Genomic DNA, 23,594 nt, shown 5'->3' on the forward strand with positions numbered 1-23,594 from the left:
TAAAAGGATCATTAATGTCCTTATTTTCCTTCTGCAAACAAATGTATTTCATATAGCCCAAGGAGCAACATGGTTTACACAGTTTTCTCAACTGTAAAACAAGAAAAATACTACTACTTACCTAGAAAGTTGTGAGGGTGAATTCTGAAATTTCATGTGAAGAATATAGCTCCCTGCCTGGCACAGAGTAAGAACTCGATAGATGTTACTATTTATATCAGCTATTGCCAACATTTTTCTTTATGGAGAGGTGATGTATTGTATCAAGTAAAGTGTTAAATGACAGCAGCAACAAAACACTCTTGGAACTCATTACTGTTTATTACCCTACTGAGTTTTTGTAATTGAAAACAGAGAATGAACATATTTAATGTGCCCCAGTGGGCAATGTTGGAGTAAAAATTATATCAAAAAGATAGTTAGGGGACTTCCCTGGTGGCGCAGTGGTTAAGAATCCGCCCGCCAGTGCAGGGGACACAGGTTCGAGCCCTGGTCCGGGAAGATCCCACATGCCGCGGAGCGGCTGGGCCCGTGCACCATAACTACTGAGCCTACGCACCTCGAGCCCATGCTCTGCAACAAGAGAAGCAACCGCAATGAGAAGCCCACTCACTGCAACTAGAGAAAGCCTGCATGCAGCAACAAAGACCCAACGCAGCCAAAAGTAAAAATTAATTAATTAATTTTTGAAAAAAGATAGTTAAACGAATTTTACAGTTTCCCATTAATCCATGCAGCCAGCCAGCTAGTCATGAACTATTTACTGAACGTGCAAGCCAGGACCTGTGCCACTGGACGTGGCAAAGCGTGTGACCTGCAGGTAGGTGATGCTGAAGCACCGAACAGTCACAATGTTAGTTTGTTTCGTTTGGTGGAATTAAGAAATTCTGGTTCAATTATAAATCTTCTCAGTAATCAATACTATACCTTTCCACCCTGGCCAGAGAGTTATCTTCCACAGGCTTTAGCAAGGAGCAAAGATGTCTCTGATGTGCTTTTCACTTGTACATTTTCTATGCCTGGAGGCTTAATACAGTCTATGAAAAATCGTTCTTTCATTCTTTTCATTCTCTCTCAAAGCTTCAAGCCTCAGGGCCTTTGAAATAAATCAATACTGAATTCATTGACTTGGGCGTTCCAACAGAACAAAGGGAACTTCAGAGACTAGACAAAGCATTAAAAACATTTGGAAATTTTTTTTTCCCCAAAGTGCCCACTTTTCTTCTGATTGGAATAGCAACAGTTAACAGTATTCTCTCAGCAGGATTGCCATTGCTTTGCTTGTAAACAAACTAAAAACCTTGTCAATCTTCCCCTTCCCAAATTCATTTTCTAAATAACAAAGTTAGTGTGTCCCCATTTAAACAATAACGACTAATTTTAAAAAGAGAGTGTAATGATAAAATGTATAATTTTATATAACCTGCTTTCACCCCACTTTATGAATAGTTTTCAAACAATATATGTACTCAAGTATATTTCAATTTAAATAACGTCTTTGTAATTAAAATACTTAATAAGTTTTCCTGAGTATGCAAAACAAGCCCTTTCACCTGTTTCTGGAAAGCTTACAGGATTGAAGAAAGCAAAATTAGGAGACAATAAGCATACAACAGTGGTATCATAGGTTCAATAGCTTTGGGTTGCTAAATATTCTCTTTGGGTTTCTAGATCAATAAAGAGCAGGAAGCTCTGGCTTCTGTTAGCATGTTTTCAGTTATAAGACAGAGAGCTCAATTCAAACCAGTTCACAATAACTAGAACTGGTTAACAATAACAATAACTAATTTAAAGACGGGGCAACCTGAATTTAGCAGCTCTGTGATATCAGAAGAACCCAGTAAGAGAGACAACCAAAATGACACACTTTTTCCTTTACACACTCACTTCTTTTCTAGAATCTTACTGCCATAATATATACAATCCCGCGGTGATACATCTGGCTAGTACTGAGGCTACCAATAGATAGTATGATTCCAACAAACCCTCAAACACTGTAGCCTCAAAAATCTCACTAACCTACCATTCTTTAGAATAATATTGACTTCACGATACCTTGTTTAAAGATATTCTGCATAGTAATGGGAACCAAGAATTTGTTATCAGAGGATTACTGCTACTATCCTGCATAATTATGAGACTTACAGCAAGCTATTAATCCCGACGATTTTCAGTTTCCTAATCTGTAAAATGGAGCTTACAAATAATGTGCTCCTAGACTTTATGAAGAGTATCTAACAAAACCCCACAGCAAACATGTTACTGAATGATAATGCCTTAGGAGACTTCCTTCAATGTCTGCAGCAAGCCATTCATTTACCTCTTGCCTGTGGCTGCTTTGGTGCTACTTTGGCAGGGTAGCTGCGACAGAGAGGATAGACCTCTCGAACCTAAAATATTTAATCATATGATATTGCTTATATGTGGAATCTGAAAAAAAAAGATACAAATGAACTTACAAAACAGAAATAGACCCACAGATATAGAAAACAAACCAACGGGGAAAGAGGGGGAGGGATAGATCAGGAGGATGGGATTAACATGTACACAGTACTGTATGTAAAATAGATAACCAACAAGGACTTACCGTATAGCACAGGGAACTATACTCAATATTTTGTAATAACCTATAAGGGAAAAGAATCTGAAAAATAACATATATGTATGTATAACTGAATCACTGTGCTGTACACCTGAAATTACCATGACATTGTAAATCAACTATGCTTCAATTTTTTAAAAAACAAGCCTAAAGGGCTTCCCTGGTGGCGCAGTGGTTGAGAGTCCGCCTGCCGATGCAGCGGGCACGGGTTCATGCCCCGGTCCGGAAAGATCCCACATGCCGCGGAGAGGCTCGGCCCGTGAGCCATGGCCGCTGAGCCTGTGCGTCCGGAGCCTGTGCCCCGCAACGGGAGAGGCCACAACAGTGAGAGGCCCAAGTACTGCAAAAAAAAAAAAAAAAAAGCCTAAAATATTTACTATCTGCCCTTTATGGAAAAAGTTTGCCATGCCCCGAGATGGAGAAGGAAGGCTTTAATACCAGAGATGTAGCTTCACAAGGAGTCTTGTTTTTCTGGATGATTTCTGGATCATGGGAAATAGGAAGAACAATTTAGGAACATACATATTTTTATCCAAAAAGTGTCTGCCAGAGTCCCAGCAAGAAAGCGATGGCCTCAGGTAACGAGGAGGGTTTATTTACAAAGGTGGGAATTTAGGAGCTGGGGCTCACCACTGGAAAGGGTAAGGGGAGGGAATAGCTGCCAGGATCGCAGAGAACAGGACTCTGTACAGTTAGTGGCCCCAAGAAAAGTGGGGATTTCCCGTCGAGGGATACAGCCAACTCAATGAGACCTCTTGGGGAGGGAGGATGGGGGATAAATACCCTGACTTAGCTTGCTTTCCTCTTCCTTCATTTTTCTTACTGGGACTCCTCACTGGCTGAACCCAACCAGAGTGACAGAGGACTTTAGAACAGATCATTGAGTCCATACCATACAGGCTCCTGGCAGAGAGCAGAGTGGAGACATGCACTTTAATGAAACTTTTTACCCGTGTATTTTAATTTCATCATTTCATATAATCATATAAAAACTATACAATCATAATTTTATATCACTTAACTTCCACATTTTAACCTTTTATCTAATTGGCTTCCAGCATCATTGCCATTCTAAATGTTTCAACTTTACTTGATTTTATTTTATTTATTTATTTATTTATTTATTTATTTGTGGTACACGGGCCTCTCACCGCCGTGGCCTCTCCCATTGCGGAGCAAAGGCTCCGGACGCGCAGGCTCAGCGGCCATGGCTCACGGGCCCAGCCGCTCTGCGACACGTGGGATCTTCCCGGACCGGGGCACGAACCCATGTCCCCTGCATCGGCAGGCGGCCTCTCAACCACTGCGCCACCAGGGAAGCCCTTGATTTTATTTTTAACACAAATTTTTTTCAGATTAAAATATTTATGGTTAATAGAAAAATAAAAATTTTACTGAAATGTATAATGTAGAAAGCCATCATCCCCAAATCCCCTCAGCAGGTATAATCACTGTGAATAACTGATGTATATTCATCTAGATTTGGGTGCATATATACATATACATAAAAGATATTTTATTGATATTAGTAGTAAGATAAATGGTACTTGACTTTATACACCATTTTTAAACTTTCCCCTTTATTCAGTTAGTAAGTCCTGGGAAATAAAACAGGATATCAAAAAGATATCTGGGAGTTCCCCGGTGGCCTAGTGGTTAGGATTCCAGGCTTTCACTGCCATGGCCTGGGTTTAATCCCTGGTCAGGGAACTGAGAGCCCACAAGCTGCACAGCTCGGCCAAAGAAGAAAAAAAAAAAGATATCTGCACTCCCATGTTTATTGCAGCATTATTCACAATAGCCAAGACATGGAAACAACCTAAATGTCCCTCAGTGGATGAATGGATAACGATACCGTGATATATTTATTGGAATGGAATACTATTCAGCCACGAAAAAGAAAGAAATCCTGCCATTTGCAACAACATGGACAGACCCTGAAGGTACCAAGCTAAGTGAAATAAGTCAGAGAGAGAAAGACAAACACTGTATAATCTCACTTATATGTGAGAATCTAAAAAAACTGAACTTGTAGAAACAGAGTAGAATGGTAGATACCAGGAGCTGGTGGTAGAGGAATTGGAGAGATGTTGGTCAAAGGTTATAAACTCGCAATTAAAAGATGAGTAAGTTCTGGAGATCTAATGCCCAGCCTTGTGATTATAGTCAACAATACTGCGTATATACTTCAAAGTTGCTAAGAGACTAGACCTTAAATGCCCTCACTACGAAAAAGAAGTGACGTGATGTGGTAGAGGTGTTAGCTAAAGCTATGGTGGTAATCACATTGCAATATATAAAAGTATCAAATCAACAAATCGTGTACCTTAAGCTAGCACAATGTTATATGTCACTTATACCTCAATAGCAAATATATTTTGAAAAAATTCCATGCATTCATCCAAATATTATATATAATACAAATACAAATGTATACTAAGATATTTGTATTAATATTAATGGGGCTTGACTGTACATATTATTTTTAAAATTTTTATTTTAGCTTGGAGTATAGTTGATTAACAGTGTTGTGTTAGTTTCAGGTGTACAGCAAAGTGATTCAGTTATACATATACACGTATCTTCTTTTTCAAGTTCTCTTCCCGTTCAGGTTATTACAGAGTATTGAGCAGAGCTCCCTGTGCTATACAGTAGGTCCTTGTTGGTTCTCTATCTTAAATATAGCAGCGTTGTACACATTTTGAAGCTTGCTTTTTCTTTCAGTTATGTATGTATCTTAAGAAAATGTCCAGCATTTATTCATTCATTCATTCATTCAAAAAATACTAACACCTATTATGTGGCAGGCTTTGTTCTAGGTGCTAAAGAGGCAGCAGTGAAATAGATGATGTCCCTAACCTCAATGTAAGTGAGTAGAATGGGAATAAAGAGAGCAAACAATTAAATGGATAAGTGGTAAGTAAAGGGGTACCTGGAAAGGGGCTAGAGATAACAAGAGAAGTTTTATTCTTGGTTGGTCATGAGGGAATCTCCTCAAGAAGATGAACTAGAGCAGATAACTAAAGAATAAGAAGGTCAGACCATATGATGATCTGGAGAAGTGCTTTCCAGGTAGAGAGAAGAGCAGGTGCTCAGTTCCAGGGATGGGAGCCAACTTGGCTTGTTCAAGGAACCCAGAGAAGACCAGTGGGGTTGGGATGGAGCTAGCAGGATGGGAGAGTGGTGGCCGCTATGACAGGTCCCTAGTGTCCTGGTAAGAGGTTTGCAATTTATTCTGAGTGCAACAGAAAGCCATGAAAGATTTAAGCAGGGATGTGATATGAATTTATCTAGGATTTTACAAGATCAATCTAGCTGCTAAGTAGCTAATGGACTGTTTGGAGGGCAAGAACAAAAGCAGAGCGACCAGGTAGGAATCCATTTCTGAGAAAAGCTGTGACTCACTGAGGTTCTAGGAATATAGTGAGGAGCGGTCAGATTCAGGGTGTATATTGAATAGAGAATTCATGGGATATGCTGATGGATTGAATGGGGCAGAATGGTGATGTTGAGGGAGACAAAAGTCAAGAACAACTCTAGGCTTTTGGCAGGAGTCATCCCTAACATTTGTACATTTATCTTTATACATTTATGTGACTTACTGAAGGATAAATTCTGAGAAGTATTTTTTTTGGGTCAAAAGTTATCACTAGTTTAAATTTTATTAGATATTGGAACATTCCCTCCCAAAATATTTTTTTTTCTTTTTTTTTTTAGCTGTACCGTGTGGCATGTGGGATCTTAGTTCCCTGACCAGGGATCAAAACCATGCCCCCTGCAGTGGAAGTATGGATTCTTAACCACTGGACCGCCAGGGAAGTCCTAATATTTCATTTTTTTAATTCCTAAAGTTGGAAATATTAGCTCTAACCATCTAGCCTCCTGTCTTTTTAGTCTCTTATAGGTCCTGTTTTAGATATTACCGGTCTTATCTATTTCATTTCTTTCCCCTCTTTTATACTGCTTCATTCCCCTTTTGTTTTTCCTGTATTCCTTTTTGATGACTCATCTTTGTACTCTCTGGCCAGAATCTGGGCCTGAAGGAGCGTGAACCATGGAGGGTTTACATTGTAAACAGGAAACTCTCTCCCGGCTGCTCAGGTACCTGCTCCCTTGGCCTCCTGTGAAAGCAAATTCCCAGGGCAGTTAGCAAGTCTCTCTCCAAAGAATTTGTTCTGAGGGGACTTTGCGAACTCCAGGGTTAAGTCTCTTCAGGGCCATACATTCCACAGTGAGAGTACCATGGTTGACGTGCTTAAAAAGTGTTACTTATCAACAAGTTACACGATTTGGTGTTTACATTAAAAAAAAAAAAAATCTCTTAAGGGGGTATTCCCTGGTGGTCCAGTTGTTAGGACTCAGTGCTTTCACTGCCATGGCCCGGGGTTCAGTCCCTGGTTGGGGAACTAAGATCCCACAAGCCACTTGGCAAGGCCAAAAAAAAGTCTCTTGTGGTAAAACCCATGGACTCCAGGTATATTTTAGGCCAAATGTCAATATTAAACCACAAGACAGAAGGTGGTGATGGCATGGGGGAGGGACGTTCAGGGAGCGGCCTGGGTTTGGTCAGAAAGCAGGTGCTGGTAAACCTGAGAGACTCTGAGAGGAGGTGGCACAGAAGTTTAGCGGCCAAGTTATTGGTACCACTTCTAAACCAGCTGTTTGGGGGGATGTGGTTCAGACCTCTTGTCCTGCACTGGTTACTGTCTGACGCTATTTATGCTAATTCCTTTGCAGACCACAGTGGTCCCTTTCCTCCACGTCAACCTCTGTGAAAGGTCCTCCACACTGGCCTGAGCTCTGCCGCCACCCTGACGCCCCACGCCGCTGTCTACTTCCCTGTTCCAGGGTCTGCCAAGGCCACATACGTGCTGCGGGCTGGCCAGGGCCAGAGCTGGAAGGAGGAGGTGGTGACCAAGGAGAACCAGCTGCAGTGCCCACTCAAGGCCTCCTAACCGTACGGGCAGCTCCCCAAGTTCCAGAATGGAGACCTCACCCTGTACCAGTCCAATGCCATCCTGCGATACCTGGGCTTCTCCCTGAGGCTGTGTGGGAAGGATCAGCGAGAGGCAGCCCTGGTGGACACGGGCAACTACAGCGTGGAGGCCCTCCACTGCCGATACGCCACCCTGATTTTCACCAACCCCGAGGTGGGCAAGGAGGACGATGGGAAGGCACTGCCCAGGCACCTGAAGCCTTTTGAGCCCTGCTGTCCCAGCACCAGAGAAGCCTGAATGCATTATGGGCAAGCAGATCTCCTTCACAGGCTACAAGCTGCTGACTCATCGGGTCCTGGCCCTGCCACGCTGCCTTCCCACCACGCACAGCAAGTAAATCGCCCCGTTCAACAGGAAACAGTGAGGGCTTGTGGCACTCAAGAAGAAAGGGAGCTGCCTGCTTCCCTTTCCCCAGGACCAATCAAATTTCCAAGAGGTTCTCCACACTGAAACCAGCTTTCAGATGCACTTGAAGAATCTTTTCCTTAGGGCTCAAGCTGGCCACCAGTTCATCCCAAACCAAGTTTGTTCCACACGTGGCCCCTCTCAGACCCAGAACCAATAACAAGTCCCTTTTCCCCTTCGGACTATGGTACAGAAGACAGCGCACCTGTCCTCTCTCCTCCTATCCTAATGGTAAATTATCCCTCCAGGATTTTATCATCCTTTCCAGCTCTTTGCCTACCCTGGTCCAGATTTCTTTTCAAAACTTTGGCCCTCAAAGATAAAGTGTGTGTGTGTGTGTGTGTGTGTGTGTGTGTGTGTGTGTCTGTGTTTATAAGGGCACAGCAGGACTTTCTCAAATGTGGGTCTTTGATCACAAACATTGTTATACTATTTGCCATTACCTGGGGAATAGATATTATTGGATTATTTGAGATTTTATTTGAGATTTGAGTTTTCTTGGCCTGGGCGTTTGACTTTGGGTTTGATAGCATGTGCTCCAGTTAGAGAACCATTCATGGATGCTTATGTAGAACTGGAACTACGCTATGATTGTGAGATTGGGGATCAAAGAAGGGAGCTACTTCAGGAGGCCCTAAGACTTCCCAATGAGTTCATGGAGAAATGTGTTTTCTCCCTCCTTCCCTTTCTCCTAATGCCTTATTTTTTAAGCCAGTTGTGAATAGACTGATAGGAGTTTAGATGAGCTGGTTGCTTGCCTCTAAAGAGACCAGAAAGACTGGTGTTCTTTTATTACAAATACTACCTTGAAGTAGGAGTACCCTGAACAGATAACCGGCCTACCAGGTAATTATGCCCAGAGAGGAGCACAGGACTTCAATTTTTCTTGCTCTCCTTGTCTCAATTTTTATTCTTTCACTTTTAACTGCTTTATAAATACAGTAACAATTTCTTGTAACAAGTTTCCTCATTTATCTATCTTGGAGTCCATTTTGTGGGGAGCTGATGGTGAAAGAAATGTCAGCAAGTAGCATTACTCAGTGCAGGGTATTGGATGAATGGTTTCCTGAAAACGATTTGGTTTTGCTGTTGACAAGGAGGTTTGGATACGGCTGCTTTAAAAATTGCCCAGGCTAAAAATATGGGGTAGAACTCTGGGGATTGGCTGCTTATTCTTTTGTGCAATGGGTGTGGGTTGGCCTTTTAAGACCTGATTCCCTATTCAGCCTTCACAAAGGGACATAACTCTATCTTCAGACTATCTCCTGGCAAAATCAAGTCTCAGTAGAGCAGATACTTGCTGGTATCTGTAGAGCAGGCACCAGCTCACTACCTCCCAGTGGCTGAGAGCATCAGTATTCTAGTTATGGGGACTTGAAGGAAACACAGTCCCTTCACTCTTATCAGAGTCTAAAATCTATGCCCGGGACTTCCCTGGTGGCCCAGTGGTTGAGAATCCACCTGCCAATGCAGGGGACATGAGTTTGAGCCCTGGTCTGGGAAGATCTCACATGCCGTGGAGCAACTAAGCCCGTGTACCACAACTACTGAGCCTGCGCTCTAGAGCCCGCGAGCCACAACTACTGAAGCCCACGTGCCTAGAGCCCGTGCTCCGCGACGAGAAGCCATCGCAGTGAGAAGCCCGCGCGCCACAACGAAGAGTAGCCCCCGCTCACTGCAACTAGAGAAAGCCTGTGAGCAGCAATGAAGATCCAACGCAGCCAAAAATAAATAAATAAATTTATTAAAAACAAATAAAATAAAATAAAGTCTATGCCTGGACCAAGCCAGACCAAAAGAGATCGAAGCCTCAGTAGGTCCATTGACCTAGGGCATTTGAGGCTGCTACACAGGAGATCCCGAACCCAGATTTGACGTCAGTGGGGCTTTCCAGAGAAAGTGATGTGTAACTCAAGACCTGGAAGATAAGTGGGCATAGTAGCAGGCAAAGAAAGCTGATATAAAAGAGAGCCAAGAGGTGAGAGAGAGAGAGCCCAGCACGTTGAAGGAACTGAGAGCACCAGTTCAGTGTGCCCGGCGCACAGAGCATAAGGGAGGACGTGGCAAGAGGTCAGCCAGGCCGGCAGGACCCAGATTATGCAGAAACGTGAAAACTGTTAAAAGGTCTGAACTTTGTCCTCACGGCAACAGGAAGCCACTGAAAAGTTTTATGTAAAGGAGGTGACAAGCTGAGATGTAGCTTTGTGAGAAATCATTCTGGTTGCACTGCACTGATAGAGGGCATGACTGGAAATAGGAAGCTGGGGGACCACTTGGGGAATGGTCCTGGTAGGAGATGCCAGTAGATGGGGAGAAGTCGTTCTGTCTATCACCAGGCATGCCACCTGGGTGTCATGAAACTCCTACAGTCACACCCTCTCGCTTGGTTTTCATATTGCCTGGTTAAACCTGTTTTTTTTTTTTTAAAGGATCACTCAGAGTGGCCTTAAAAAAACAACAACAAAACACAGTACTCAGAGACCACACAAGTTACAGGCAACTTAATTTTTTTGTTGGGAGATTTTTGAGAAATAAAACATTCTCCTCTCTCATTTTATTTTTTTAAAATTGGCTCACCTTTATTCAATATCTGCAACATACTCAAAATATAGACAAGTTCCATATTATGAGAAATTAGGAGCCATCTTTGATTCCTGTCTCTCTTTTATCCCTCACATCTAAAGAATCACCAAGTTCTGTTAGACTCTGCTTTGGAAGTTTCTCACAGTCATTCCGCTTTTTTTTTTTTTTTTGCCACCATCATACTCTGGGTCACATCACATTTCATTTCAAAAGCCCCCTAACTGGTTTTCCTTTCTTTGGTGTTGCACCCACCTATCCACTGCCTACTCTACAGCCAGAGGGATTCTTGTGCATGTAAAATGATCATGTCTCCAAGGCTCCCATCATTCTTTCAGTGCCCGCAATGACTCATCATTGTCTTTGAGATAAAAAGCAGACCCTATCTTGCCTTTTTACTCTACTCAAATTTTACGTCTCTCTTCTTGCACTCTCTACTAAAGCTTTTCTGAACTTTGTTCTGTCTTTTTACAGCCATGCCTTGACCCCAAGATTCACAAAAGCTATTCCTTGGAATGGCTTAGAATGGGGTATATCCTCTCTTCTTCTGGTTATCTCTTATTCCTTCCCCCAGCGTTCAGTCTGACCCTTGTTTCCTCAGTCAGTCTTGCACAATTACCAGATTTGGCTAAGACTCCCTGTTATGTTTTTATAAGTAGCTATAATTCTCCTACCTTAATCTCCACCATACATTGTTTTGTTGCTGTCGTTGTTGTTGTTTTTGGGCCGCACTCTGAGGCATGCAGGATCTTAGTTCCCTGACCAGGGATCGAACCCTGATCCCGGCAGCGAAAGCTCCGAGTCCTAACCACTGAACCACCAGGGAATTCTCCATCATATACTGTTAATTCTTCTTTAAACACATCTCTCTCCTGGCTGAGCATTCTTGTCTTGTTCTCTTCACATATTCCCTGGTATACAGAAGATAAAAAACATATTTCAAATTAAAATGAATTATGAAACCATCCTGAAAAAGAAGAATTAAGTTGGAGAGCCCACACTTCCCAATTCCAAAACTTACTACAAAGTAATGATAATTAAGACTGTGTGGTAGTGACATAGGGATAGACATACAGTTCAAAGGAATACAATTGAGAGTCCAGAAATAAACCCATCAATTGATTTTTTGAAAAGGGTGCTAGACTATTCAATGGGCAAAAATAGTCTTTTCAACAAATGGGGTTAACACAAGATATCCACACTCAAAAGGATGAATTTAAAACTTCTGCCTCACGTTGTAAATAAAAATTCACTAAAATAGATCAAAGATGTAAATACAAGAGCTAAAACTATAACACTCCTAGAAGAAAATATAAGAGTGAATCCTTATGACCTTGGATTTGGCAATGATTTCTTATATGACACCAAAAGCAAGCAACAAAAGAAAAAACAATAATTAGGACTTCTTAAAAACTCAACACTTTTTGCTTCAAAAGACACTATCAAGAAAGTAAAAAGATGACCCACAAAATGGGAGAAGATTTTTCCAAATTGTATTTCTGATAAGAGATTTGTATCTAGAATATATACATTTTAAAACTTCTTATAACTCTATAATAAAAAAGACAACCCAGTTGAAAACTGGGCAAAGTATCTGAAAACACATTTCCCCAAAGAAGATATGAAAATGGCTAATAAGCACATGGAAAGATGCTCACTGTCATTAGTGTCAGAGAAATGCAAATCAAAACCATAATGAAATATCATTTCACACCCACTAGGATGGCTATAATTAAAAAGACAGATAAGTGCTGGTGAGGATATGGAGAAATCAACACCCTCATACACTGCTGGTGGGAATGTAAAGTTGTGGAGACACTTTGCAAAACAGCCTGGCAGTTCCTCAAAAAAGTTTAACATAGATCATATGATCCAGCAATTCCACTCCAATAGAAATGAAAATATACAACCTCACAAAAACTTGTGCATGGGGCTTCCCTGGTGGCGCAGTGGTTGAGAGTCCGCCCGCCTGCCGATGCAGGGGACACGGGTTCGTGTCCTGGTCCGGGAATATCCCACATGCCGCGGAGCGGCTGGGCCCGTGAGCCATGGCCGCTGAGCCTGCGCGTCTGGAGCCTGTGCTCTGCAATGGGAGAGGCCACAACAGTGAGAGGCCCGCGTACCACACAAAAAAAAAACAAATAAAAAAACTTGTGCATGAATGTTCATAACTGCATTATTGCTAATAGCCAAGAAACAACACAAGTATCCATTAAGTGATAAACATAAACAAAATTGGTGTATCCATATAATGAAATATTATTTGGCCATAAAAAGAAATGAAGCTCTGATTAATATCACAATGTAAATGAGCCTTGAAAACATTACACAAAGTGCTAAGTGAAAGAAGCCAGTCACAAAAGACCACATATTATACGATTCCATTTACATGAAATTTCCATAATATGCAAATCTGTAGAAACAGAAATTAGATTAGTGTTTGCATGGGGCTGGGAGAAATGGGCGGATCAGAGAGCAATGGCTAAAGGGCAGAGAGTTTCTTTGGGGATGATAAAAATATTCTAAAGTTGGTTGCGGTGATGGTTACACAATTTCATGAATATAGTAAAAACCATTGAAATCTTCACTTTAAATGTGTGAATTGTGTAGTATGTGAATTATATCTCAGTAAAGCTGGTACAAAATATGAATTATAAGTGGGAAAACAAAAATAACTTACGGAAAGGAGGTTGAAAGAGGTCAGAGGGAAAAGGGGAAAAGACAGGAAAAAATGAGAAAGAGGAAGAAAAGTGCAAGAAATGAAAAGTCAGGAGTGAAAGAAAAATAACACTAAGAGGCAAGTTGGAAAAAAGAGAACAGGAAAGTACTTGGAAGAAAATAATTGAACGGAAGGGAGAGAAATTAATTTAGCTTTTAAAGCCCTGAGGGGGAGTTCCCTGGTGGCGCAGTGGTTAAGAATCTGCCTGCCAATGCAGAGAACACGGGTTCGAGCCCTGGTCTGGGAAGATCCCACACACTGCAGAGCAACTAAGCCCATGCACCACAACTACTGAGCCTTAGCTCTAGAGCCCGTGTGCCACAACTACTGAAGCCCGTACGCCTAGAGCCCATGCTCCACAACAAGAGAAGCTACTGCAATGAGAAGCCCGCATACCGCGACGAAGAGTAGACCCCGCTCACTGCAACTAGAGAAAGCCAGTGTGCAGCAACGAAGACCCAACGCAGCCAAAAATAAATGAATAAAATAAATAAATTTTTTAAAAATTATTTTTAAAAATTAAAAAAAAATTTATTTAAAAAAAAGAAATGTAAATGAATACATTTACAGATAAACCCAAACTGATACAGTTTATTGTCAGCAGATCCGCACTAAAAAAATGCTGAAAGAAGTTCTTTAGCCCAAAGGGAATTGACATCAAACATAAACTCCACCTACACGGAGAAAAGAATGAAGAATATGGGAAAGTGTTAGTGGGTGGGTAAATGTGCCCTCCTGTTTACTCTTTCCTGCCCATTCACCAACCCTTTGATATATGCACACACACATATACATATATACCCATATACAAACATATTCCTCTCTTAATTTCTATAGAAGACATGAATGAATATTCTACAGTATTTTTATAATTTACCCTGTTGATGAACAGTTTGATTATTTAAGGTTTGGGGCCATTATGAATAAACTATTAACTTCTTATACAAGTCTTTGTGAAGAATTCTTTTTCAGTTTCTCCTGGATAAATACATAAGAACAAGGTGCTGGGTTGTGTAAGTGTATGTTGAACTTTATTAGAAACTGCCAAAGTGTTTTCCAATATGTCTGTACTATTTGCAAAGCATGAGCACTCCAGGCACTCTGCATCCTCCGCCAAACTTGGTATCATCAACCTTTTTAGCTACACTAGTGCATGTGCAGTGGCATTTCATTTCGGTTTTAATTTGTGTTTCCCAAACATGCAAATACTAAGTATGCTAAACACCTTTTCATATGCTTGTTGACTTACTTGTTATCCATATATTGTCTTTGGTGGAGTGTCTATTCAAATCTGCCGATTTATTATCAAGGTTTTTTGTTTTTATTGAGCTCTAAGCACTCTTTATACTCTGCGTTCAAATTCTCTATTATACATATGTTTTGCAAAGATTTTCTCCCAGCTTTGGCATACCTTTTAATTTTTCATCAGTGACTTTTGAAGAGCAAAAGTTTTTATTCTGATGAAATTCAAATTATCGATTTTTTCTTTTTGCTTTTCTTATTTAAGAAAGTCTTGCCTTACCCAATGTTGCTGAGATTTTTCTCCTATGCTTTTATCTAAGAAGACTTCGAATTTTTGCTTTACATGGAGGTCTATGACCCATTGCAGGTTAGTTTTTAGCATATGGTATGAAATAAAGATTGAGGTTCATTTTTTAAAAATTAATTAATTCATTAATTTTTGGCTGTGTTGGGTCTTCATTGAGGTGCCCAGGCTTCACACGGTAGTGGCTTCTCTTGTTGCAGAGCACGGGCTCTAGGAACGTGGGCTTCAGTAGTTGTGGCACGTGGGCTCAGTAGTTGTGGTGCACAGGCTTAGTTGCTCCGCAGAATGTGGGATCTTCCCTTACCAGGGCTCGAACCCATGTCCCCTGCACTGGCAGGCGGATTCTTAACCACTGCATCAACAGGGAAGTCCCACATGACTAAAATTTTAATTTCATTTTAAAACATGAAAATAATGATGTGTCTCTTTCTGAACCACTGGAGTTGAAATTTTATACATGGATGAGTTCCACTGACTTCACAGGCTTAATTGCTCATTAAGATGGTTACCCTAGCAACTGCTACATCAAATAATAGCTTTTACAATTTTGACATGCAGAAAACCTTCTTAAAGTAACTCAATAGCATCAAGTAAAAAGTGATATATCTACAAGCTAGTAAGATGTTTATATATCAAATAAAAACTGCCTATCAAGTATGAAATTCTCAAAACTGTAGACATGAAATGCACAACACATAATTATCCTTTATTACAGCTGAGTGGGCTTCGCTTATGAATTGTGGTACAATATCCAGATTTTTTTTTTTTTTTGCGGTACGCGGGTCTCTCACTGTTGTGGCCTGTCCCATTGCAGAGCACAGGCTCCAGACGCGCAGGCTCAGCAGCCATGGCTCACGGGCCCAGCCGCTCCGCGGCATGTGGGATCTTCCCGGACCAGGACACGAACCCGTGTCCCCTGCATCGGCAGGCGGACTCTCAACCAATGCGCCACCAGGGAAGCCCCAGATTTTTTATCTGACCTTTTCTGAACAACAGGCAAAAGGATTCTGGTGACATAAATGTTCAAATTAAACTTCTGTAGCTACGCTCTCAATGCAACAAATCCATTTCAATAAACATTTATTTTACCAATACACTGCTAGAATTTTGAGATATAAAACTGAGCAAAACATCATCGGCACCTTGAGAAGTTTGCAGTCAGGTAGGAACCAGTCACTTATTCATTTGTTCATTCATTCATTCACTCAACAAATATTATAAAGCACCTGTATTGTGCCAGGTAATTTTCTAACAGCTGGGGGTAGGGAGGGATGCACAATGAATGAAACAAACAAAAATCTCTGTCCTTATGGAAATTTGCACTATAATGGAAAAAACAGGTTATAAAAAGTGCTACTGAGAAAAACAAAGCAGAGGAGGGGAATAGAGGTGTTGGGGGTGGGGTGTAAGGCACAGCTATAATTTTTTTCTTGGATCACAGGAAACCTTAATTAATATATTTAAAACAGATGTGCTGGACTCCATCTAAATGATCCCAGTTTCACTGACCACATTTAAAGCATGATGGTAGGTCTAGTCTAAGGTATGTCTTCTTCCTCCCTCAATGTGTTGACCTTGCCCATATCAGAGTAGCAGAGCTTCTTCACAGCTTGCTGGATCTGCCCTTGACAACCACAGTGAGCACGTGTGTTGTTGTTCTCCATTTCTCTATGATCCACTCGGAAATCAGGGGGAACCTAAGGGTGGCCCAGTGGTCAAGCTTATTCTTCCTGGATGCACTCTTCTGAAGGTACATGCCCTGCCTTCAGAGTTCCAGTGTCCGGAGCCACAGGAAGACGGGAGATGTACGGATCTTTTTCTTCTTTAATATGTTGACCTCTTTCTGCGTGGCCTGCTTTGCTTGTAAACCTTCTCTTTTGCTTCAGTTTTGGAATAGGCTTCTTCTTTCCTTTCTGAATCACCTTAGAAAGGGACAGTTGCGAGAATTCCCTGGTGGTCCAGTGGTTAAGACTCCACGCTCCCAATGCAGGGGGCCGGGGTTTGATCCCTGATCGGGGAACTAGATGCTGCATGCTGCAACTGAGACCCAGCACGGTCAAATAAATAAATAAATAAATAATTTTAAAAAAAGGACGGTTGTAATTTCTAGTAAGATAGTCAAAGAAGGCTTCTAGAGAATGTACTATTTAAACAAAGAGTTGAGGAAGTGAGAGAGCTAGGCATGCAAATATATGGGGCAAGTGCAAAGGCCCTGGGGTAGGAGTGTGCCTGGTGTGTTAAAGGCAGGCGAGGCAGACGTAAAAACACACTGCTGTAAACAGTACTTGTGGTAAAAAGTACTCCCAAGAAAGGAATGCTTAAATTTTACTTTGTATAACTAACCCATAAAAAGTACTTTTACTTTAAGGATCTCAGATAGATTTGTAAACAGTGACTACTTAACCAAGATGATAATAAGTAGAAATGTTTATTATGTCTGCTTCATCCATCTGGGAGAGAGAAGATAAAGCAGAAAAGTTTGGCGATATGAATAAGAGCATGAACATGGAAACTATTTTGCCTGAGTTAAAAATCCCTACTTTGCTCTGGGCAAGTTACTTAACTTCTCTTCCCACAGTTTCCTACTTTAAAATGGAGATAATAATATACCTCTGTTACGGGATGGTTACGGAGATTAAATAAGATAATACATAGACTCTACTACGTGCCTCGGAAACTTCAAATTGCAGCTTCTGAGTCCGTAGGTCTGGGGTGCCCCTGAGATTCTGCATGTCTAACAAGCTCCTGGGACGTTGCTGGTCCACAGACCACGCTATTATATCAAGGTTGTAAAGCATTTAGAACAGTGCCTGGCACACAGAATGCACTGAATAAATTTAGCTATTATTATGCTTTCACACAGTTGACTTGGCAGGGAAACTAGATTAAAAAGCCAACAATTTTCCTCCTTCCCTATCAGATGTTTCCTGACAATACTGCATCTTTGAATAGAATTCTATTGCATTCTGAGTTCACGTGATGAATGTGCATACAGATAATATGGTTTTCATTTTTAAAATCCATCAACAGCAGAGCTCGGCACTCTCTTTGGATTTATGGTTTTAGGCTATAGCAAAATTCTCAATACCTTGTGCATAGTAGGCATTCAATAAATACTTATTGGATGAAAGCAAGGTCCAGACTGTCTAAATAAATCATTCCTCTAAGAATTAACGGTGCTCTTGGGGTTTGGTTTTATTTGAATACAGTGGCACGTGTGCCAAATCATTATTTCAAGAATGTGGCAATTGTGTTCCAAAAACCGAAGTATGTTTTTCTAGTCTGACTGCATTAGATTCTAATGCAGTGCAGACTCTAACCAAACTACTTCCTTCTTCCTTTGCCCTTCAGCAACGCAGTCTCTGACCCAAACTTTACATGCTCACAGCACCCTCTACTGTTCAGGAACAAGTCTGTGCCCCCAATTCCAATCCCTAGAACTCAAAATCAGACTACTGTATTCACGTACCACAGGAAGGTAGTTTGCATCTGCCTTTAAAGAAGAGAGGGTGGCCGTCTAGTAGCTGAACATGCCAGGAGGAGCTGGTCTCTAGGGGGCGCTGCTGGGTCGCTCCCACGTGAAACCGACCAGGATCTCCCGAGAGAAGAGAAAAGCTGGTTATGGTTTGTTGCCCTTTCCTTCCCTCAAGAGCACTAACTTGCTCTACTAACCTCCTTTCTTCCACGCTAACCTGACCGTCACCCTTCATCCTCTTTCTCTTTAGGGTTAGTTGCGTTGTCAGTCCTTTCCACCTGCCCCTTATTCCACCTGCCCAACCTTGGTTCTCCTTTGGAGAAATCTGGGAAAACAAGTCCTTGGGTTAAAGCCCCTTGACCGCTAAGCTCGAGCAACTCTCCCTTCACTGTGATTAGATCCTCTCCTTTGTAGCATCATGTTAACTTTTTTGCAATGCTTTTTAGAATATTCACCGAGCTGTGCAGCCATCACCATAATCTAATTTCAGAACATTTTCATCATCTCAAAAAGAAATTCCATACCTGTTGGCAATCACTCCCGTTTCTCCCACCCCACTTCAGCCCTAGGCAACCATCAATCTACTTGCTGTCTATAAATTTGACTATTCTAGACATTTCATAGAAACGGAATCATACAATTTGTGGTCCCTTATGAATGACTTGTCTCACTAACATGCTTTCAAGTTGTAGCATATATCAGTACTTAATTCCTTTTCATTGCTGGATTATATTCCATTGCATGGATATACCATATTTTACTTGTTCATTCACCAGTTTATGGACATTTGAGTTGTTTCCACTTTTTAGCTATAATAATGCCACTATGCATATACAAATTTTTGTGTGGACATATGTTTTCATTTCTCCTGGGTAGATACCTAGGAATGGAATTACTGGGTCTTACGGTAATTCTATGCTTAACATCTTGAGGGACTGCCAGCCTGTTCACATCCCTTTACCTTTAGGGGGAACTTCATGACCCACCCCCACTTAAGAATGAAGTAAGATTAATAAGGAGGAAAATATTGTTATTCTGATGACCGCTGAATAGGATATCACCAGAATTTTGATCAGGAGGTTTCTAACATGCAAATGAGTCAGACTTGATTCTTCAAGTGCAAACGCCCAGGTCCTGACCCAGAGAATTATCCCTTTACACTATTAACCTTTTGAGACTCTCTGATCTTTTCTTTCTTGACAGTTCTAAATGTGACCACCAGCAGAAAAGTTTTCACATTCCTTTGAAGCACAGGTTTCTGACCTACGTCTTAGAGTTAGTCCCACTCCGACTTTTATGATTTCTGAGGCTTCTTAGAAGCTGGCAGAGCAGTCATCCCTCTCAGATGATTTGTGAAGTTTAGTTTTTTAAGGCCATAATATTCAATCACTCAAACTATTAAGTATCTCTTGAGCATTTACTCCTCATGCGGGAAAGCGAGGACAACAGAAGAGAAACGACAGAGTTCCTCTCCTGGAGGAGTTTATAGCCCAGCTGGGGAAGCAAATAAAATTACAACTCAAAATATCACACAAGTGTCCAAACATCCTTAGCAACTCATGCCTATAGAGCAGTGACAGCCAACCATTTCCAAGTCATGGCAAATACGGCCTATGATAATATCTCCATGGACAGTGGGATAAACAAAGGAGCCTGTTGAGTAGAAGCCCCTGGCCTGGGACCTCCAGCACCTCCCGGCCCCCAGCCTCCCTGAAGTGGGTCAATACCTCCACTCACTTGTAACCCATTGGCTTATACCAGTGTGACCGCATACTTGTGGGAAACTCTGGCCCACAGGATCAATTGCAACATTTTTTTTTGCTTGGTGTTCAAGGCCCTCAGCAAACTGGTCTTAATTTACCTTTCCAACTATTTCTCCTATGAGCCCTCAATACCTAACAGTGTGGTTAGCTTACGGCCCTCAGTGCACCCTGGGGACACTCCCTAGAATGTGTTTCTCTCCAAACTGAGGTAGATACTGATTGACTGATTCTCACCCCTACATAATTCATGCCAACCACTCAGGAGTTCCTTATCCCTTCAAGTCCCCACCAGTTCCCCTGTCCTTTAAGAGATCTTCCTCGACGCCTCCAGCCCACAGGGGTTGCTTCTTTCTGTGCTCGCCCATGTCTCTGACTATTTGACCTACATGTTTGACTTGTAGACCTGTGACAATACATTGTTTCAAAGTTATTACATTGTCAAACATATAGCTGTGATTGGCCCAGCTGGGGCCTAGACTGGATCCTTCTGGGTGGATGGGATGCTCCCAACTGGGTATACATAGTACCCTCAGGAACCCTGGTTTGGAAAAGCATGAATGAAGTAAAGCCGGCCCAGAAGGGGGCTTATGCCATGCTACCACATTGTCATACAATCTGCTTTCCATCTATCACCTAATGCTTTAGTACTTACATATTTCTAGGCCTCTCAGAATCCTTAAGCAAAAACAAAACCACGACCTTGAAGGAACAGTATAAATTGAGACTACTTTGGACTGAACCAGGGCATAAGGTGACCCTTTAAATCCACTGAAGGGGCGGACCACAAATTAACAGGCCCTTCCACCAGCTCTGCAGAGCCTGACACAAAGAGGACGAGCGGGGAGGGAGAAGGAAGAAAAGCCGGAAGAGGAGAAGACGGAAGTGTACAGTCTAATCAGCCTAAGAGGCATCCCTGAGTTCACATGCCTCATTCCTCTTCTTCGGAGCTCGGTTTCTGCGCGGGACACGAAAATATCCCTGCGGATGTAATGAGAAAATGGAAACCGTATTTGCCAGAACTGCTTTCAGAGAGCGCCCTGGGGGTGTTGGAAGGAATTCCTATATAAACTGCTTGGGGAGGGGCGGGGTGGGAGTGAGGCCCTCACGGGACAAGCTTAAGAAACGACAAATTATCACCAAGCTGCCTTCGAAAAATATCCCCAGACTGCAAGGCTTTGTTTTCCCGGCAGGTGTAGGGAAGTTTGCCCTCCAAGGAGGGTGCGGTAACTGCCCCCAGAAAGGCTCCTTCTCGGTCCTTCCTAACACCCAGCATCAAATCTATAAGCGTACGGGTGCCTAAAGATTAACCTGCCCTGTGCCCAGGTCGCCGTTCGGCGAACAGGATCGTTGTCCTCAGTATCCGACCTCCTGCTTCCAGTCCTCGCCCCAGGCTCTGCTTAATGTCCTGGAGGCGCTTCTGGGTTCCAGGCACCGAGGAGTGAGTGTAGGCTGACGCGGTGGCACCGCAGCGCCCCCGCGCGGCACTCAGCGGAAGGCCCGGCCGCGCAGCCGCGGAAGCCTCTCCCGGTCCGGGCCCAGCTCGCCAGCCGCCTGGGGTCTCCGCCGGCTCGTCCCACCTCCCGCAGGCGGCCCGGCTCTTCTGCTCCATCCCGCTCTGTGCGGGGTTCTGCCCAGGCTGCGGCGTGAAGTCAGGTAATGCCGGAGATTCTCTAGCATCACTCTTTGCAGAGACCTACCTACTGTAGTGAGCTCTGGTCTCAGATGCCTTCCGAATCACTTCCCTCTTTCTTCCATCAAGGTTTTTAGGTGGGAGTGAGTCTTAAAGACACTACTATCTCCAGTCAAAGGAAGCTTCAGCTAAGGATGGGGAGAAAATAAAACAAAAACACAGACAGGAAAAAAAAAAAGCTGGCATTAAATATCAACATTAGGGCTTCCCTGGTGGCTCAGTGGTTAAGAATCTGCCTGCCAATGCAGGAGACACGGGTTCCAGCCCTGGTCCCAGAAGATTCCCACGTGTTGCGGAGAAACTAAGCCCGCAAGCCACAAATACTGAGCCCGCGTGCCACAACTACTAAAGCCCATGCGCCTAGAGGACATGCTGTTCAACAAGAGAAGCCACCACAATGCGAAGCCCGCGCACCGCAATGAAGAGTAGCCCCCACTTGCTGCAACTAGAGAAAGCCTGCGCACAGCAACAAAGACCCAATGCAGACAAAAACAAAAAAATAAACAAAAAACAACATTAAGCAGCAACTCATCCTTCATAAGATGACAGGATTCCTTCCAAGGCTCACGTTTGTCAGTAAGGCCAGGGAATGTAGTGGAGTTGGACAGACAGAGGAAATCAAAGAGAGAGACTACGTGTCCATTAAATACCAATTCTTTGTATATAGGATTGTTTTATATCTGTACCTCCATTCCAATAAACCTTAAAACACCTGAATGGGCTTAGATTTGATTTCTGAAAATCGCACTTTAAATTTGAATATGGTTGTATAAAAATTACTATCCTCTCATGATCATCTTTTCCCCAAGACTTTTTCCCTTCTTCAATTACAGATTTTTTGCCTCGTTTTCTATTTTTTTGTGTGTGCCTGCTACAATTTACTATGTCCTTGCTAAAGGATACCCCTTTCTTCTAGAACCCAGAGGTCTTCAAATTATATTTTGATTTCTTTCAGTTCCTCCTTCACTTAAGTTGCTATCTACATCTTTGGATCTGGTACCTCTCATCTTTATTTGCAAATCAGTACCACAAACTCTCTGTCAGCTTTGCACACCCCTGAATTTCCACCAGAGTGTTGGTCATTATTAGACACTCTCATTGAAGAGAAAGTAAAGTGTGTGATCTAAATTGTTTTTGCTGCGTTTTTGACTCTTAAAGCCTGGAAACCAAGATGTTTGTATTCCACTTAAAAAACATTTGACTCTCTCCCTGGCTCTCTTGGGTGGTACAGATCTGACTGCACCTCTGTCCATGTCACCTCATAATTTATGATAATCAGAAAAAGGACCCGTAGAAGTGTCCCTATTCCTAATGAGCTGGGGAACACTCTTTCTGAGCTGAAATTAACATCACTTCAGTAGAAAATCAGAGTGAAATGCAAAGGGAAGACAGGATTTAAAAAATATGCTTTTGCTGTCGAAATTCAGACAGTAATGTATCGACAGATGGAGAGCCACGGGCATCAGTGAGAGGAGAATTAGTCAAAATCACTGCTGTGCAAGGGGCTGGAACATAAACTGCAGCCTTTCACATTGGGGATTTAAACAATGAACAATCTTTACAGACTGGTGTATTTTGTTTTCTCTAATTAACATCTAATTAAATGTCTATTCCATTGCACATCTAGTTTTTCAATTTTCTCAGAATTTCCCAAAAACCATATAGCTGCTTATACCAAATAAATCTAAGCATTGCTTCAGATTATACACATATATATTCCTATGCTTTACATATTCCACTATTTAGGATGCAAGGATGATTTTGAAAAGGAGCTTGTAAGCAAAGTGTATAAACTGAAAATGTACAGTTAATGAATA

General features: G+C 42.1%; 1 pseudogene; it reads left to right on the forward strand.

Moving 5' to 3' along the window:
* Window positions 1-751: 751 nt before the first annotated feature.
* Window positions 752-7,836, forward strand: LOC116742209 (annotated as a pseudogene).
* Window positions 7,837-23,594: the final 15,758 nt, after the last annotated feature.

Source organism: Phocoena sinus, chromosome 17, assembly GCF_008692025.1.
Source record: "Phocoena sinus isolate mPhoSin1 chromosome 17, mPhoSin1.pri, whole genome shotgun sequence".
Classification (NCBI taxonomy): domain Eukaryota; kingdom Metazoa; phylum Chordata; class Mammalia; order Artiodactyla; family Phocoenidae; genus Phocoena; species Phocoena sinus.